The following is a 19,975-nucleotide window of genomic DNA, read 5'->3' on the forward strand; positions in this document are numbered from 1 at the left end:
TCTATGGGGACCTGGGCATGTCTATAATCACACACTATCTCTGTGAGGACCTGGGAATGTTTTTAATAATACTCTATCTCTGTGTGGACCTAGGTATGTCTGTAATCACGCACATTCTCTTTGGCAACCGTGGCAATACTATAGTTACACACCATCTCTGTGGGGACCTCAACATCTCTAAACTCACACACTATCTCTGTGGGGACCTGGGCATGTCTATATTCACACACTATCTCTGTGGGGACCTGGGCATGTCTATAATCACACACTAGCTCTGTTTGGACTTCAACATCTCTATATTCACACACCATCTCTGTGGGGACCTGGGCATGTCTATCATCATACACTATCTCTGTGGGGACCTGGGCATGTCTATAATCAAATCCACGAAGGAACCCTTTTACTAATTCCACCAGGCTGCACAGCCCTGACTTGGTTTGAATCCAATGAATCAGTTTCATTCTTTACTCTCATTTATTCTTCTTTGTTTAACTATTTAGTTTAATCCACTCTTAACTTTTTCTTAATACATTTTATTCAATCTTCATCTTGACTCTGGTTTTTCACAAAAGCGCAGGAGTCCAAAGCAGGTTTCTCAAACCACGACGTTTATTGTAACAGCCTAATTCATTTCGGGAAGTGCATTCCCTTCTTCAGGGGCGTCATGGTCTGTTGATCATCCCGATCTTTTAATGTACAATATTCCATCCTTTCCTTTCCTGAAGGAAAAAACACTTGTCACCCGTTTATGTGCAAGTAATGTCTATAATCACACACTATCTCTGTGGGGACCTGGGCATGTCTATAATCACACACGAGCTCTGTGTGGACCTGGGAATGTCTATAATCACACACTAGCTCTGTTGGGACTTCAACATCTCTATATTCACACACTATCTCTGTGGGGACCTGGGCATGTCTATAATCACACACTATCTCTGTGGGGACCTGGGCATGTCTATAAACACACATATCTCTGTGGGGACCTGGGCATGTCTATAATCACACACGAGCTCTGTGTGGACCTGGGAATGTCTATAATCATACACAATCTCTTTGGTGACTGTGGTAGTACTATAGTCATACACCACCTCTGTGGGGACTTGAACATTCCTGTAATTACACGCAAGCTCTGTTTTGGCTAGAGCATCATCAGCTTTGCATTATCTGGATCGGGCTTTGTGAATACTGAAAAGTAGTAAAGTTAGACTATTGGTCTAAGTTAACATTGTTGAAACAAAAAGTAGAAAAGTTCGATTTTTTTGTCTAAGTTTACCATTGTGAATCGGGCCCTATTTTAATGAAGACTTAAACACTATCATCTTCATGCACTATCTCTGTGGAGACTTAAACATTGCTTTAATAACACACTATCTTTGTGGGGGCTTGAAAAAACTAGAATAAAACACTATCTTTGTGGGGACTTGAACATCACTATAAATATAATCTCTGTGGGGACTTGAACATTCCTGTATTTAAACGCAAGCTCTGTTTCGACCTGAAGCACCAGGGGGTGCCATGAGGCACAGGGTCAAGACTGATTTGCATATAGCTGGGTCTGAACTGGGGCGGCAAAGTGAGCTAAAGAACAATCATGGATTCAACCCAGATCTGTGACTGGGGGTGAGTGACTGAAAAGTTTCAGCTCTCCGTCCACCATCTTCTTGTGTCTGCTTTGTTTGCCCTAAGTTGGCAGGGTGTGCCCAGACGTGGGTCCCTTGCTCACTTTGTCACTGGATTCACACTAGCCTGTCTGATGAGGGGGTGTTACCCCGAAACCGGTCCCATGATTCTTGTTTTCGGTCCCGGGAAGACATGGCTTGGCAGTTCGGGCTGGACTGTTCCCATGAGGCACAGGGTCAAGACTGATTTACATATAGCTAGGTCCGAACTGGGGTGGTGAAGTGAGCTAAAGAACGATGATGGATTCAACCCAGATCTGTGACTGGGGCTGAGTGATTGAAAGGTTTCAGTACTCCGTCCATCATCTCCATGTGTTTGCTTCAACTTGAACATCATCAGCTTCACATTCTCTGTATGGGGCTTTGTGAATACTGAAAAGTAGTAAATTTAGACTTTTTGTCTAAGTTTAACTTTGTGAATCAGGCCCTATTTTAATGAGGACTTAAACACAATCATCTTCATGCACTATCTCTGTGGGGACTTAAACGTCGCTATAATAACACACTATCTTTGTGGGGACTTGAACAACACTGTAATAACACACTATCTTTGTGGGGACTTGAACAACACTGTAATAACACACTATTTTTGTGGGAACTTGAACATCATTATAATAACACACCATCTCTGTGGGGACTTGAACATCTCTATGATAACACACTATCTCTGTGGGGACTTAAACATCGCTATAATAACATATCATCTCTGTGGGGACTTGAACATTCCTATAATTACACACAAACTCTGTGTGGACTTGAACATCATTAGCTTCATACTCTTTATAATGGGATTTAAGCTTTTAATGTACTCACTATTTCTATGGAGGCTTAAACACAATGGTCTTCACCCACTATCTCTGTGGAGACTTGAACATATATTTTGGCAAAAATGAAAGCAGCTAATCAAGCTCTGGGTTGCACTCGACCATGTTCCTCGGTTGCATATGTTAATTTATTTATGTGTTTGTTCCCTTATCTCCTAAGATTTTAAGCACTAATAAATGGGTTAAATACAGCTTTAAGTGTCTTCTTCTAAGCATGATATGATATCTTCTGGCACATTAACATAATCAGTCTTTAATGTATATCCCTAGTATATATGCAGCAATTCATATATGAATAATTATAATGTTGTTTGTGTATTTTGTTGATAAAATAAACATTTAGCCATGTGCCTTCAACTGTATTCAATCACAAATAGTGTTTCAGACTAGGTCCCCACAAGGATGGTAGCACGTGTTGAAGTCCCCACGAGGATGGTGCTGTGCGCACGATTAAATAACAATATATTTGCAAATTTGAAGCAGAATCCTGTATCATGAATTTTTTCATAACATTTTTCTGTTATTAGTGTGTTTTAAAAGACTTTGGGAAAGGTTAGTCCCCACAACGCAGGTATTCACACATAGTCCCCACAAGGATGGCCGCGAGAAATATAAACTATATCTTCAAACCATATGCATCCACAGACCAATAATCTGCCCTTTGTTTTTCTTTCAGGTTTGTGTTAAAATGACAACAAACCAAATACAGGGTCATCAGCCTCTTCCTTTGGATATGATCCATAAATGCGTCAATACTTTTTATATTTAAATGACACCCCCCCACTATTTTACAGAACCAAATCAAGGGCAAAATTGGAAGTAAAAGTTGGAAAAATGTCCACCTCTCAGTTTATGGCCGCTGCGTGAATCACCTTTTTCCCTGTACTCAAATGTGGTTTTTGCAGGTCAGCCATTGTACACAGTTAATCGTATAAATAGTAACGACCCCCCCCCCCCCTCACGTGCTAAGAATCGAGGTTATTTCGTAAACATTCTGCCCCTCCCCCGCCACCGTGTTGTGTGTGTGGGGGAGGGGGGTGGAGGCAGAACCACTGACGGGCCCTCCTGTCCCCCAGGAGAGCCCCGCCATTAGTAGCAGGTATTTGAATCTAAATATTCTTGATGAAAGGAGATAGCTGGGCAAAATGTATGAAAATGGCATGAAGTTATTATTAAAACAAGCATTGGCACAGCCAATAGGTCTCGCCTTTGGGACCTTATAAGTGTTTAGCGACGCAACAGTTGATGTTGTTGCCCCTAGGATATTATGCTGCATAACTAAATACTTGTAAGGCCCCAAAAGCGAGGCCTATTGGCTATGCCAATGCTTGTTTCCTTTGTCACAGGTTTCTATCTTTCTCTTACTCCTTCTTTCCCGTTGTACTTTTTTTCTCTCTCTTGTTGTGGGTCAAAGTTTGATTAGGATAATAAGCGATGGTCACCAAAAAGGAGTGCTGTGGCCCTCACCTGCAGCTGGCAACTCAAATTAAGCACTGCCAGATGTGTGTGCCTTATGTATCGTGGAATAAAATGGTGGTGTAGGAGCTGTTGAAGTGATTCTCAGAGGTCTTTTGACTATGGAGACCATCTGAACTATTTTCTATGGTTGTGTGCCTTGTGTTGATGCTGTGGCTGGTGATTTGACTTGTAACGATGTATTTAATAGTGGTCAATACTTTTATTCTGACTATAAAATATACAGAAAATAACACAAGATAATAGTTAATTTAACATACCAAAAAGCTTTTGATACTTAAAAAAACAAAACTTTGCAACACACCAGTATACAGTATTCTGACTGCAAGCTAAAACGTAAATCAAGTAAACCTTAAAAATAATTTAAAACTTTATCAAAAAGTCACAACTACTTTTTGAAGTTGGTATTTTATTACGTCCTAGTTCAAAGAGACTGCATTTACAATATATATTCTAAATTAATTATTAAAGCACCTAAAATAATATTCAAGGGAGTATGGGCTAAATTTCTTCACTATCCTTTTTTCCAATTTTACATTTACCTATATAGTTCAATTAAGTCCATACATCTGCATTAACGATGGGGGCATAAAACAGAGTGATATAATCTTAATAATGCCAGTTACATAAATGAATGTTGTGCTATGGTAGCAATTAGAGTCTTAAACACAACAAAAGCAAGAGGTTCATTGATATATATTGGCTCCTTGAGCTCTCACCTGGCAACAGGACTAGAATCCAAGAGAGACGATGCTCCATCTCTCTCCTTATAGCTTTTCCTCAACCAAAAAATTCCACATTGAGGAAAGAAATGAGAGCCAGGTCCTCTTCAGTGAAGCAACGATACCTGGACTCATCAATGGTAAAGGGAAGACCAGGTAACTAAGCAAGGCCAGTGACATCATAAATGAAAGGCTGCTGACCTCAAACAATCGGAACCACCACTGTAGGATCTGCCTTCTACAAACATGATGTGTTTGCTTCAGAGTGACATGGGGCACCTGAATTGGTTCCCCTCTGCCACACATGTGCTAGGCAAGGGTCAAGTGAAAAGGTGCCCAGGAATTAAGGTGTTGGGTTGAATTCCAAGAAAGAATAATTGCAGCACAAAGGAGTCTCACTTTAGGAATATTTTCCAGACTTTCACAAGGGTTTGGGAGTATTGCTATCAGATTTGGGTCTTTGATGGCACCCAACCTAGATCAAAGGGCCCAGGAAAGACCTAAGTGCAGCATTCTCAGGCTGTGTGCTCTTGATGTGTCCATCAGCATCCTCAGCTTGCACTGCACCGCTAGGCTCCTTGAACAAGGTCTTAGGCACATTGATGGCGCACAGCAGGTTCGATCTCTTTGCTGTCATGATTTATTTATGATGGATTCTCCAATCGTGTCATCATTAGAACCTGAAGCGCTTTTACTCCTCGTGGGACATTCTGAGAAATATCACCAGTTTTGCCGCAGAACCTGGTTGTGTGGGCCTGGTGAGAAGGAGGCATCTTGTTAAGGGGCCAAGATTCATAGCACATATCCCTATGAATTTAGGTTAGACCCAGGAGAGAATGCCAGGAAAGTGAAAAAATGACCCCAGAGCCTGTGAGCCATTTATAGGCAGAGACCGGGGTGATCTTTGACAGACGTGGTCCGTAAAGTCTTCTGGAACTGATTATTTCTTTGCTGGTCTCCGTACACCAGAGCCTGGCTTCTTGCTTTCCATATCGGGTCAGAGCAATAACAGTACATTAAACCAGAAAATATATAGAATGTGCATCTTTCTGTGCCTCCTATGATATGCATGTCTCAGACCAGCACATCACTCACTTGAGTAGCTATGTGTTTGTATCTGACTTGCACAGTCCTGGTGTTGATCCCTGTGCTTGTTGATGCTGTGGCTGGTGATTTGACTTGTAAAGATGTATCTAATAGTGGTAAATACTTTTATTCTGACTATAAAATATACAGAAAATAACACAAGATAATAGTTAATTTAACATACCAGAAAGCTTTTGATACCTAAAAAACCCACTTTGCAACGCACCAGTATACAGTATTCTGAAAGCAAGCCAAAAAGTAAATCAAGTAAACCTTAAAAATAATTGTAAACTTTATCAAGAAGTCACAACTACTTTTTGAAGTTGGTGTTTTATTACGTCCTAGTTCAAAGAGACTGCAGTTACAATATATATTCTAAATTAATTATTAAGCACCTAAAATAATATTCAAGGGAGTATGGGCTAAATTTCTTCATTCTACTTTTTTCCAATTTTACATTTACCCATATAGTTCAATTGGGTCCATACATCTGCATTAACGATGGGGGCATAAAACAGAGTGATATAACCTTAATAATGCCAGTTACATAAATGAATGTTGTGCTATGGTAGCAATTAGAGTCTTAAACACAACAAAACCAAGAGGTTCATTGATATATATTGGCTCCTTGAGCTCTCACCTGGCAACAGGACTAGAATCCAAGAGAGATGATGCTCCATCTCTCTCCTTATAGCTTTTCCTCAACCAAACAACTCCACATTGAGGAAAGAAATGAGAGCCAGGTCCTCTTCAGTGAAGCAACGATACCTGGACTCATCAATGGTAAAGGGAAGACCAGGTAACTAAGCAAGGCCAGTGACATCATAAATGAAAGGCTGCTGACCTCAAACAATCGGAACCACCACTGTAGGATCTGCCTTCTACAAACATGATGTGTTTGCTTCAGAGTGACATGGGGCACCTGAATTGGTACCCCTCTGCCACACATGTGCTAGGCAAGGGTCAAGTGAAAGGGTGCCCAGGAATTAAGGTGTTGGGTTGAATTCCAAGAAAGAATAATTGCAGCACAAAGGAGTCTCACTTTAGGAATATTTTCCAGACTTTCACAAGGGTTTGGGAGTATTGCTATCAGATTTGGGTCTTTGATGGCACCCAACCTAGATCACAGGGCCCAGGAAAGACCTAGGTGCAGCATTCTCAGGCTGTGTGCTCTTGTTATGTCCATCAGCATCCTCTGATTGCACTGCACCGCTAGGCTCCTTGAACAAGGTCTTAGGCACATTGATGGCGCACAGCAGGTTCAATCTCTTTGCTGTCATGATTTATTTATGATGGATTCTCCAATCGTGTCATCTTTAGAACCTGAAGCTTTTATTCCTCATGGGACATTCTGAGAAATATCACCAATTTTGCTGCAGAACCTGGTTGTGTGGGCCTGGTGAGATGGAGGCATCTTGTTATGTGGCCAAGATTCATAGCACATATCCCTATGAATTTAGGTTAGACCCAGGAGAGAATGCCAGGAAAGTGAGCAAATGACCCCAGAGCCTGTGGGCGATTTAAAGGCAGAGACCGAGGTGCTCTTTGACAGACGTGGTCCGTAAAGTCTTCTGGAACTTATTTTTTCTTTGCTGGTCTCCGTACACCAGAGCCTGGCTTCTTGCTTTCCATATCGGGTCAGATCAATAACAGTACATCAAACCAGAAAATATATAGATTGTGCATCTTTCTGTGCCTCCTATGATATGCATGTCTCAGACCAGCACATCACTCACTTGAGTAGTTATGAGTTTGTATCTGACTTGCACAGTTCTGGTGTTGGCTGTGGTTGTGTGGTCTGTACAACATGTGTCCCACTGGCGCCCATAGGGTAGAAAAAGCCTAACATAGCATTATTAGCCTATTTCCCCCAGACGGATGCCTCAATCTGGCCAGTCGACAGACCACTTTTCCTAGCTACCAAGTACCGAATATCCAGCTACCCATGTACACTCATTAACACATTAAAATAAACATTACCCCACACAACCACGCATACATTCGAAAACACCTATCGGCGATCCAATTCAAACAATAAAAATAAAGAAGAAATCCCCAAGATCAGGGCAGCGCTTTGAGGCCATACTAATGGCAATACAGAGCCATATAAATGTATGCAACATAACATCATGTGAACATGCTCAGATATAACGGTCGGGGCGCTCACATGAAACCAGGTGCTAACAAATCCAATCAGTAGCTCTCACCGCCCCCCATCCCCCACAATGACTAGCAATCATCTTTGCACCCTTTAACAAAGCCCTATATGAACGGTTTCCTGCATGGTCCCTGGGCCAAAACATTGGACTCTCAGGGGTCAGGTTCTTCAGTTAGAGAACTGGCATAGACTTAATCACACATACAAATGCACACTGCTGTCCTCTGTTTACCATATAACTTGGTAACTTTCAAGGACCACGAATAGATAGGAATTCTTGGGCTTCAAAGCTCAAATTAGGATAGTGGAGCAGTCACCAAAAATGACATCACACAGCCTTAGTTCCAAACATGGATTCACAGGAAATCACATCACACTTCTGTGCCAAATCAGAGGACCTGACTGAGGGGCTTTTGGACCAGAAGCCATAATAAGAATTGAATGAAAGATAAATGAGTGACTTTTATGTACCATGGCTCGAGGTTACCTCATTAACACATATCGTCATTGGTCTATATCTTATCTCCATGAAGTCCATGCTCATAATTCCAGTCATTACCAGGAGGTATTTATTTCTAGGTATTAAGTGGCTTTGAGGCATGGCTTAACTTGTGTGACGCTTGGCTGTCCATGGAATAACATTGATTCAACTTTACACTGATGTCTGCTTCATGGGCACTGCATTGCGCTGCCGGTTTCCCAAGATAACCCCGAAAAATGTGCTGTCCGCTCTATCATTATAGAGATCTTCTCTTGCCCTTTCTTCAGACTAAACTTTGCTGAATCTTTCAGGCATCAACTTCAGCACTTTTGTCAAGTGAAGGCGTGCATATTTTGTTTAAAGCTCTTTGTCTTGTGATGTCATTCTGTTCCAAAGCGATTACCATTGGTAATGATACAACATTCAATAACCCACCGAGACTGGGATTGCATCATGCTCTTCTTATCACCCCAAAGGCAGATCTGACTTCCTCACAAGATGAATCCAGCTTAGCTTGTGGTAGCCTGACTTCTGGCTATCATGTGTCAAATAATATGCCCATTTAACAGGAAGGCCATTGTTGTGTAGGATTATCATATATTTTTTAACTCTTTTTATTGTTTTTTTCCCAACATCACAACTAGACCACCAGTAAATAACATCATATATGACAATTTTCGGTACACTATATTTCCATATTTACAGGGATTAGTCATCACCCGCCTATTGTATTTACATTTGGTTGAGCAGGGGACACCGCCCAGCCGTGTTATTTGCATTATGACATGCCTGTGGTGTTGTCATTTTCTCCATGTCCCTCCCATTCCCCATCCATTCTTCTCTTCCCCACTCCCTACCTCAGATTCCCAAATCATCGCCTTTTACATCCCTCCATTTGGACCATATCTTGGCAAACTGCCAGGGGCAGCGCTCAATAGACCTGTTTGCATCCAGACTAAACACACAACTCCCTCACAGTTGGCAACCAGGTCCTCTGCCAATCAACTTGGATGCATTCCTTCAATCGGGGACGAAGGGTTCGCATTATTCCTTTCCCCCATTTGCCATGATTCAGAGAGTATTGGCACGAATCCGCATGCAAACAGTGGAGGTGATATTGATTTCCCCATGTTAAAAAGCACACGCTTGGTACCCAGTTGTGAGAAGTTGGACTGGCATATGATGTCCACTATTCTATTGGACACCTTGCACCAGTCAAAATTACCCTTATTGATGGTAGGTTTAGACAACCTTTATAGAAAGCTATCCTAGTGGTAGCTGTGGAGAGCAGCCTTCAGGCTAAGTCTTGAAGGAATGTAAAGCAGCTTGTTTTACCAGTCTATAATCTATTGAATGACCAAATGAAAGCAGAACCACACCAGGTATAAATATAAAATATATGTATAGATTCTAAACACACCCCTCTAGTCTCTTTATGAGGCTAGAGGCAAAAGTACAATACAAGAACTATAATGGCACACAGTAAATTAGCACAGAATACGTTTTGCCCTAGGGGCCTCACAAACCATATACTAAGAAAGTGGTATAAGTACCGGTCTCAGCATAGAGAGAAGGCCTAGGGCCTGTAGAACCGCTGGGGCAACCAGGACCCGCCCAAGGTAGGGACGCCGGAAACCCACGGGGGACGTGTGCCGTGCCTAAACACAGCCATGAATCACCATTGACTTCTATGGAGGAAGTTTAAGTTAGAATTTGAAAGAATAAGGACACTTAGAAATGGACTACAGTAAAACCCTTTCAATACTGGACACTTCAAGAGTCAAGACCCACAAGAGCACCGAAGTACCCATGTTACCTCACCCAGGGAAGCCGGGTGCATAGGTGTCTTTTCGTGTCGGGTTTCGTCGTAGTTTCCAATTGAGAGCTGCAAAGAAGTGCTGCAGGCGACCAGAAGAACAGTGTCGGGATGGATCCAAGGGTGAATCGGAGGGTAGGCAGTCAAAATATCGAATTGTTAATATCGAAGTATAATAATATCGAAGTAGTAATATCGAAGGTAAGTAATATCGAATGTAAGTAATATCGAAGGTAAGTAACATCGATTTTGTTAATATCTATGTAAGTAATATCGTTGTTACTAATATCTATGTTAGTAATATCGATGTTACTAATATCTATGTAAGTAATATCGATGTTACTAATGTCTATGTTAGCAATATCGATGTTACTAATATCGATTTTTATATGATTTGTATGTATATGATTATGTATTTAATATGTCTTTTTTTTATGTAATTTAAGTAAATTTTGTATTTTAGTACCGTAGCGGGTTGTGGGTTTATAGGGGAAAAGGGTGGGAAGTAATTTAATTATACTAAATTAATTATTACTTTATTAGGAATTATAAATTAATTTTTAATTAATAGGTAACACATTTTTATTAATTAGTAATTTATTTTAATTAATTGATTAATTGATAATTATGTTCTGTAGCGGGTTATGGGTTTACAGGGGAATAGGGTGGGAAGTAATTTAATTATAGTAAATTAATTAGTAATTTATTAGGAATTATAAATTAATTATTAATTAATAGGTAATTCATTTTTATTAATCAGTCATTTATTTCAATTAATTGATTAATTGATAATTATGTTCTGTAGCGGGTTATGGGTTTATAGGGGAATATGGGGGGAAGTAATTTAAATGTAATTAAGTAATACTTTTTTTATTAATTGTTTTTGGTAATTATATTATTGTTAATTAATAATTAATTGGGAAATATTATTTATTAATTGGTAATTAATTTTTATGAATGTATTAATTGATAATTATGATAAGTGTATTATTTTATTATTGGTGTTTGTTGTGTGCTTATAGGGGAATAGTGTGTAAAGTAATTGATATGTAATTAAGTAGTTATTACATTTATATTTGTGTATTGGTAATTAATTTATTGGAAAATAATTATTAATTGGTAGTTATTTTTTAAATAATTATTTATTGGGATTTGTAAATAGTTTAGATTTATTTAATAAATAATAGTTTTAATATTTTGAAATATATATTTTGAAATATAAATGTATTTATAAGTATTTATAAGTATGTTATTTTTAATGTCTACGCTATCCAACACTTTCCCTACTATTGCACTCCTTGGAGTTGGAATAGTAATTTGTACCCCTACGCTATCCAACACTTTCCCTACTGTTGCACTCTCTGGAGTTGGAATAGTAATTGGAATAGTAATTTTTACGCCTACGCTATCCAACACTTTCCCTACTGTTGCACTATCTGGAGTTGGAATACTAATGTTTACCCCAACGCTATCCAACGCTATCCAACACTTTCCCTACTGTTGCACTCTCTGGAGTTGGAATAGTAATTTTTACCCCTACGCTATCCAACGCTTTCCCTACTGTTGCTTTCTCTGGAGTTGGAATAGTAATTTTTACCCCTACGCTATCCAACACTTTCCCTACTGTTGCACTCTCTGGAGTTGGAATAGTAATTTTTACCTCTACCCTATCCAACGCTTTCCCTACTGTTGCACTCTCTGGAGTTGGAATAGTAATTTTTACCCCTACGCTATCCAACGCTTTCCCTACTGTTGCATTCTCTGGAGTTTGAATAGTAATTTTTACCCCTACGCTATCCAATACTTTCCCTACTGTTGCACTCTCTGGAGTTGGAATAGTAATTTTTACTTCTACGCTATCCAACACTTTCCCTACTCTTGCACTCTCTGGAGTTGGAAGAGTAATTTTGACCCCTACGCTATCCAACGCTTTCCCTACTGTTGCACTCTCTGGAGTGGGAATAGTAATTTTTACCCCTACGCTATCCAATGTTTTCCTTACTGTTGCACTCTCTGGAGTGGGAATAGTAATTTTTACCCCTATGCTTTCCAACGCTTTCCCTACTGTTGCACTCTCTGTAGTGGGTATAGTAATTTTTACTTCTACGCTATCCAACGCTTTCCCTACTGTTGCATTCTCTGGAGTTTGAATAGTAATTTTTACCCCTACGCTATCCAACACTTTCTCTACTGTTGCACTCTCTGGAGTGGAAATAGTAATTTTTACCCCTACGCTATCCAATACTTTCCCTACTGTTGCACTCTCTGGAGTGGGAATAGTAATTTTTAATTCTACGCTATCCAACACTTTCCCTACTCTTGCACTCTCTCGAGTTGGAAGAGTAATTTTGACCCCTACGCTATCCAACGCTTTCCCTACTGTTGCACTCTCTGGAGTGGGAATAGTAATTTTTACCCCTACGCTATCCAATGTTTTCCTTACTGTTGCACTCTCTGGAGTGGGAATAGTAATTTTTACCCCTATGCTATCCAACGCTTTCCCTACTGTTGCACTCTCTGTAGTGGGTATAGTAATTTTTACTTCTACGCTATCCAAAGCTTTCCCTACTGTTGCACTCTCTGGAGTGGGAATGGTAATTTTTACTTCTACGCTATCAAGCGCATTCACTACTGTTGCATTCTCTGGAGTGGGAATAGTAATTTTTACCCCTACGCTATCCAACGCTTTCCCTACTGTTGCACTCTCTGGAGTGGGAATAGTCATTTTTTCCCCTACGCTATCCAACATTTTCCTTACTGTTGCACTCTCTGGAGTGGGAATAGTAATTTTTACCCCTACGCTATTCAACATTTTCTTTACTGTTTTTTTTTTGGAGTTGGAATAGTATTTTATTTCCTCTGTTATTTAATATTTTTTGTTTTGTTGTACTTAATGTAGTATATAATTAACTTTAGAAATATTAAAAGTAAATTAACTTTTTTTAATTTGTTTTGTATAATTATTCAATTTTTATTTATGTTATTATTTTATGTTTATAGTTGAAGTTGTAATTCATAATATTTTTTATTATTAATAAGTTATTACAATAGTTATTAAAACTGATTATTAAGTAAGTATAAATATTATCTATTATGGGGCCGATTCAGATTCGGGATAAAAATCCGTCGTACGATTCGTATTCGTAGCCGTCACCGTACGAATGATAAAAGTCCGTCCGAATTGGGTAGTACGATCTGAATTCCGAAAAGACGTCCGAATGTCAGTGACCCGTATGGACCACAATCAAAGACCCGTACGAAATGTCGTCGGAACTCCAACTGTACGATTTGTAAACATCCCATACGAACTAACAAGTACGATCCAGACCAGGGACAAAGTACTCGATTTGTACGGGCAAACATAGTCCCGCATGAAGCACGATTCGTACGGAAAACATCATGTATGAGCGAGCCGCACCAACAAATACGTCTCGCACACCCCACAATCAAGCGTACACGTACCCTGGGCCCGAAAAACAACCGTAACTGCCAGCCGCACCAACAAATACGACACGCACACCCCACAATCAAGCGTACACGTACCCCGGGCCTGAAAAATGACCGTAACTGCCAGCCGCACCAACAAATACGTCTCGCACACCCCACAATCAAGCGTACACGTACCCCGGGCCTGAAAAACGACCATAACTGCCAGCCACATCAACAAATACGACTCGCACACCCCACAATCAAGCGTACACGTACCCCCTGGCCCTGAAAAACGACCGTAACTGCCAGTCGCACCAACAAATACGACTCGCACACCCCACAATCAAGCGTACATGTACCCCGGGCCCAAAAAACGTCCGTAACTGCCATTCGCACCAACAAATATGACTCGCACACCCCACAATCAAGCGTACACGTACCCCAGACTCGAAAAACTATCGTAACTGCCAGTTGCACCAACAAAAACGACTTGCACACCTTACAATCAAGCGTACACGTACCCCGGGCTCGAAAACGACCGTAACTGCCAGTCGCACCAACAAAAACAAATCGCACACCCCACAATCAAGTGTACACGTACTCCCGGCCTGAAAAACGACCGTATCTGCCAGCTGCACCAACAAATACGACTCGCACACCCCACAAAACAAGTCTACACTATACACACCATAGGAAAACAATGTCCTGGGCACATCCAAACAGGCAAACAGAGGGCCCAAGGCACAACCACCCCTTATGACACACCCACAAAAAATTCAAAGTAAGCCACACCCACAAATGGACAAATAAAAGGGCCCACACATATAACCCATCATCCTTTGCAACATACCTATTTGTGCAAAGACACTGACAGCACACCAACAGCTGCAGCCCTACAGCTTCACACATATACCCATCTCATTCACACACACCACCCCCTTCACAATCAGACCCACACATCCTCAGCCATACACAGCATCACCCCCCAATCACATGCACCCCACACCATGACCACACCAACGAATCCAAAGTTCACTAACCCGGAGATGGAGATCCTTACAGATGAAGTCATCAGAGTTTTTCCACAGCTGTTTGGTGCATTGGTCAGACAGACCAGCATAGCTGAAAAGACATGCCTGTGGGAGAGGATCGTCGAGAAGGTCAATGCTGTTGCACCCATCAGGCACACCAGGGTGGTTTGCCAGAACAGGTGGTATGATCTGCGGAGGATGGCCAAGCGCAAGATGGATGAGGACTACGCCAACGCTCATCACACTGGAGGTGGCCCTCCCCGCAGACCTGCACAGTACCATCCCAGGGAGGAGGAAGTCATGGCCCTGCTACCACCGGTGGGAGTTCACGGAATCGAAGGAGTCATTGAGCCAGGTGAGTATACAAACAATTCATGTAACATGGGGGGACTACCAGCAGTGCCTAACAGTATGGAGGTGTGGGGTTGTGTGGCCATGACTCCCAGCAGTGCCTAACAGTATGTGGGGGGTGGCCATGACTCCCAGCAGTGCCTAACAGTAGGGAGGTGTGGCCATGACTCCCAACAGTGCCTAACAGTATGTGGGGGGTGGCCATGACTCCCAGCAGTGCCTAACAGTAGGGGGGGGTGTGGCCATGACTCCCAGCAGTGCCTAACAGTAGGGGGGTGGGGGGGTGTGGTCATGACTCCCAGCAGTGCCTAATAGTAGGGGTGGGGTATGGGGGGTGTGGTCATGATTCCCAGCAGTGCCTAACAGTGGGGGTAGTGTGGGGGGTGTGGCTATGACTACTAGCAGTGCCTAACAGTAGGGGTAGGGTGTGGGGGGGTGTGGTCATGACTCCCAGCAGTGCCTAACAGTATGTGGGGGGTGGCTATGACTCCCAGCAGTGCCTAACAGTAGGGAGGGGGTTGTGGTGGGGTGTGGCCATGACTCCCAGTAGTGCCTTACAGTAGGGGCTGTGTGGCCATGACTCCCAGCAGTGCCTTACAGTAGGGGGCGTGTGGTCATGACCCCCAGAAGTGCCTAACAGTATGTGGGGGGGTGGCCATGACACCCAGCAGTGCCTAACAGTAGGGGTGGTTGTGGTAGGGTGTGGCCATGACTCCCGGCAGTGCCTAACATTAGGGGGGTGTGGTCATGACTCCCAGCAATGCCTAACAGTAGGGGTGGGTTGTGGGGGTGTATGGTCATGACTCCCAGTAGTGCCTAACAGTAGGGGGTGTGTGGCCATGACTACCAGCAGTGCCTAACAGTAGCGGTAGGGTGTGGGGGGGTGTAGCCATGACTCTCAGCAGTGCCTAACAGTATTTGGGGGGTGGCCATGAATCCCAGCAGTGCCTAACAGGAGGGGGAGTGTGGGGGTGTATGGCCATGACTCCCAGCAGTGCCTAACAGTAGGGGGGTGTGGGGTGTGTGGTCATGACTCCCAGCAGTGCCTAACAGTAGAGGGGGTGTGGGGGTGTGTGGCCATTACTCCCAGCAGTGCCTAACAATATCAGTGGGGGTGGCTATGACTCCCAGCAGTGCCTAACAGTAGGGGGGTTGTTGTGGGGTGTGGCCATGACTCCCAGCAGTGCCTAACAGTAGGAGGTGTGGCCATGACTCCCAGCAGTGCCTAACAGTAGAGGGGTGTGGGGGTGTGTGGTAATGACTTCCAGCAGTGCCTAACAGTATGTGGGGGGAGTGGCCATGACTCCCACTAGTGCCTAACAGTGTGTAGGGGTGGGGGTGTGTGGCCATGACTCCCAGCAGTGCCTAACAGTAGGGAGGGGGTTGTGGTGGGGTGTGGCCATGACTCCCAGTAGTGCCTTACAGTAGGGGCTGTGTGGCCATGACTCCCAGAAGTGCCTTACAGTAGGGGGGGCGTGGTCATGACTCCCAGCAGTGCCTAACAGTATGTGGGGGGGGGTGGCCAGGACACCCAGCAGTGCCTAACAGTAGGGGTGGTTGTGGTAGGGTGTGGCCATGACTCCCAGCAGTGCCTAACATTAGGGGGGTGTGGTCATGACTCCCAGCAATGCCTAACAGTAGGGGCGGGGTGTGGGGGTGTATGGTCATGACTCCCAGTAGTGCCTAACAGTAGGGGGTGTGTGGCCATGACTACCAGCAGTGCCTAACAGTAGCGATAGGGTGTGGGGGGGGGGTGTAGCCATGACTCTTAGCAGTGCCTAACAGTATTTGGGGGGTGGCCATGAATCCCAGCAGTGCCTAACAGTAGGGGGAGTGTGGGGGTGTATGGCCATGACTCCCAGCAGTGCCTAACAGTAGGGGGGTGTGGGGTGTGTGGTCATGACTCCCAGCAGTGCCTAACAGAAGAGGGGGTGTGGGGTGTGTGGCCATTACTCCCAGCAGTGCCTAACAGTATCGTTGGGGGTGGCTATGACTCCCAGCAGTGCCTAACAGTGAAAGGGGTTGTTGTGGGGTGTGGCCATGACTCCCAGCAGTGCCTAACAGTAGGAGGTGTGGCCATGACTCCCAGCAGTGCCTAACAGTAGAGGGGGTGTGGGGGTGTGTGGTAATGACTTCCAGCAGTGCCTAACAGTATATGGGGGGAGTGGCCATGACTCCCACTAGTGCCTAACAGTATGTAGGGGTGGGGGGGTGTGGCCATGACTCCCAGCAGTGCCTAACAGTAGGGGGATGGTGTGGGGTGTGGCCATGACTCCCAGCAGTGCCTAACAGTAAAAGGGGGGTGTGGGGGTGTGTGGTCATGACTCCCAGCAGTGCCTAATAGTAGGGGGGTGGGGGAGTGTGGTCATGACTCCCAGCAGTGCCTAATAGTAGGGGTGGGGTGTGGGGGTGGGTGGCCATGACTCCCAGCAGTGCCTAACAGTATGTGGGGGGTGGTCATGACTCCATGCCGTGCCTAACAGTAGGGGGTGTGTGGGGGTGTGTGGGCATGACTCCCAGCAGTGCCTACCAGTATGTGGGGGGTGGTCATGACTCCCAGCAGTGCCTAACTGTAGGGGGGTTTGGGAGTGTGTGGACATGACTCCCAGCAGTGCCTAAGAGTATGGGTATGTGTGCAAGGGAGTGGCAGAAGGCTGCAAGGGGGAGGGTGAGAGTGTGCAAGGTGTTGGGTAGGAGGCTGCACTCAACCCATATTGCCCAGGTACACACCCATGCAGCATGCTCAATGCACAGGGAGTGTGAAAGTACTGACAAGATAGCTGGCACTGGGCCCTAGTGTAGGCAGCACAAGGACCTCCTGTGACCAGTGCAAACACTAACACCAGGACAAGGTCAGATATCCTGCACAGGAACTCACAACGACTATCATGGCAGCATGCTTCATGGGGGGACAGACACACCACGAGGGACGCCCACTTGCCAATCACACTCAAAGTACTAACATGGCCTGTCACACACACCCCTTATAGAAACTGAGCCCCTGGGGACAGACAATGGAGTGCACCACTGTCACAATTGTCATGTAACACAACCTCAAAAATACTGATCTGAAGACGTATCCAAACAAATAAAGCACAGTGCTGAATCACAAGTCCATTGTGACTCTCCCACAATTCTGTTGCCACAGATTTGCACTAATGTGGATGCACTTAAGTAGCACCATAGACCTGGGTATTGACAAGGTAATGCATCTTTCAGAAGTGCCAAGTACTGAAGCCCTGTGCCTGAAGTGGGTGTACTGGTCCTGGGGGTTTGGCAGTGGGTGGCTGTCACGGCACAGCAACACCTCTCAAAAGTTGCTGAATGAAATCAGCAAAATTCCACTCAGTCGCCATCATAAACATGCTGCATTAAAACCCTGTGCATGCTTGAACCAGGCATAATAATTGACACTGCATTGTGCAGATTGGGCCACACAGAGCACAGCTGGATCTGTGTGGTGCTGGCGACACAAGCCACTGCAATGGCTGTGACAGTCATCGTCAACAGTACCCAACATGTCAAGCACCCATGAGCACATGTCAATCTCACCCCATAACATACACATACACAAGTGAACAATTTCAACAATCCAAAGCAGGTGGAACGTTGCTAACGACCATGTATATTGAATATGGATGTTGCATGATGGTGCCATAACAGTGTTTGTCTCTCACACCCACAGGTGAATGTGTGGAAACTACCCCCAACCAGGGGGGAGATGGATCCCAGTCCCTGGCTCAGCACGGCACTGACCCCACCGTCAGCGAGCCCTCTTAACACACTGTGGATGACCCCAACCAACCAGGCCCCTCTGGATCCCAAACCCCTGCAGCAGCTGGAACAGATACATCTGTGCCAACCACCACACCCATTCCCGCCACATCCCAGCAGACAACTCGGAGCCTTGTCCATGATCCACAACAGAGCCAGTCTGACAATGAGGGACATGGTTTGCCGGGCACCCATGAGGTGGCAGACAACACCTCTACTGCCATTACTCATGGGTCCCGTCGACATGATGTGCCCACAAACGCAGGCCCGGCTCGTGTGGGCAGGGGTGGTGGAGTGGCACAAGGCGGAGGCGAGAACCTGACCACCCAGGTGCAGGGCCCGGTATGGCAGAACTCAGAGACATCATGGATGTATACCGGCGGGACACCAGCGAGTTCAGCCTGGTAGTGGAGGCCCTCAACAAAATGACAGATCAGCAGGCCCAGCTACATGCCAGTCAAGAACAACAGCAGGGACGGATGGAGGCAAGACTGGATGAGCTCCTGACGGTGCATAGGGAAATTAACCAATCACTCCGTCTGATCGCTGTCAACATGCAGCGCCCTCCCTGAGGTACAAGGCCAGACACATCTAGGCAAAGACCAACAGGCACAGGGAGGGAGGAGGAGGAGGAATTGTCAGACGGAGAATCCCATGCATCGTCAAGGCCTGCACGTGAGGGTCCCCCAAGGAAGGTGGGTCGTCCACGGTCCAGACGTTGAGAGGCATAGGGCCATGCACAACTCCCAGGTCACCTGGTCTGGCATCTTGCCTTTGTGGCCAACAGCATCACCCGATTGACTTTCAGACTTTCCCACGTGGACTTGCTGGTCGCAGTGTGCCAAATGATGCCAAGCACTGTGCCTGGACTCTGTTGACTCATACTGTAAGGCATCACATCTCCTGCTGTGAACTTTGGATTCCCCCCTTGTTGTACAGCACCTACTCACGTTAACCGCACAAGAGTAAAAAATAAATCTAACTAGCACAAAATGCATTGATGTATTTGTATGAACCCAGATTCCAATACATTTTTGAAGTCAAATGTATTCAAATGCCACAGTCTCCTGTAAACTCTAGCCATCCACACACTGGGATCTTAGTCCGGCTGTGGACACACATAGGTCACAAGATAGCCAAAAATA

The 19,975-nt window shown here is 44.5% G+C and overlaps 1 pseudogene; it reads left to right on the forward strand.

Moving 5' to 3' along the window:
* Window positions 1-19,585, forward strand: part of LOC147703707 (uncharacterized) — a 33,848-nt pseudogene extending 14,263 nt beyond the window's left edge.
* Window positions 19,586-19,975: the final 390 nt, after the last annotated feature.

Source organism: Lissotriton vulgaris, chromosome 7 (assembly GCF_964263255.1).
Source record: "Lissotriton vulgaris chromosome 7, aLisVul1.2, whole genome shotgun sequence".
Taxonomy (NCBI): Eukaryota; Metazoa; Chordata; class Amphibia; order Caudata; family Salamandridae; genus Lissotriton; species Lissotriton vulgaris.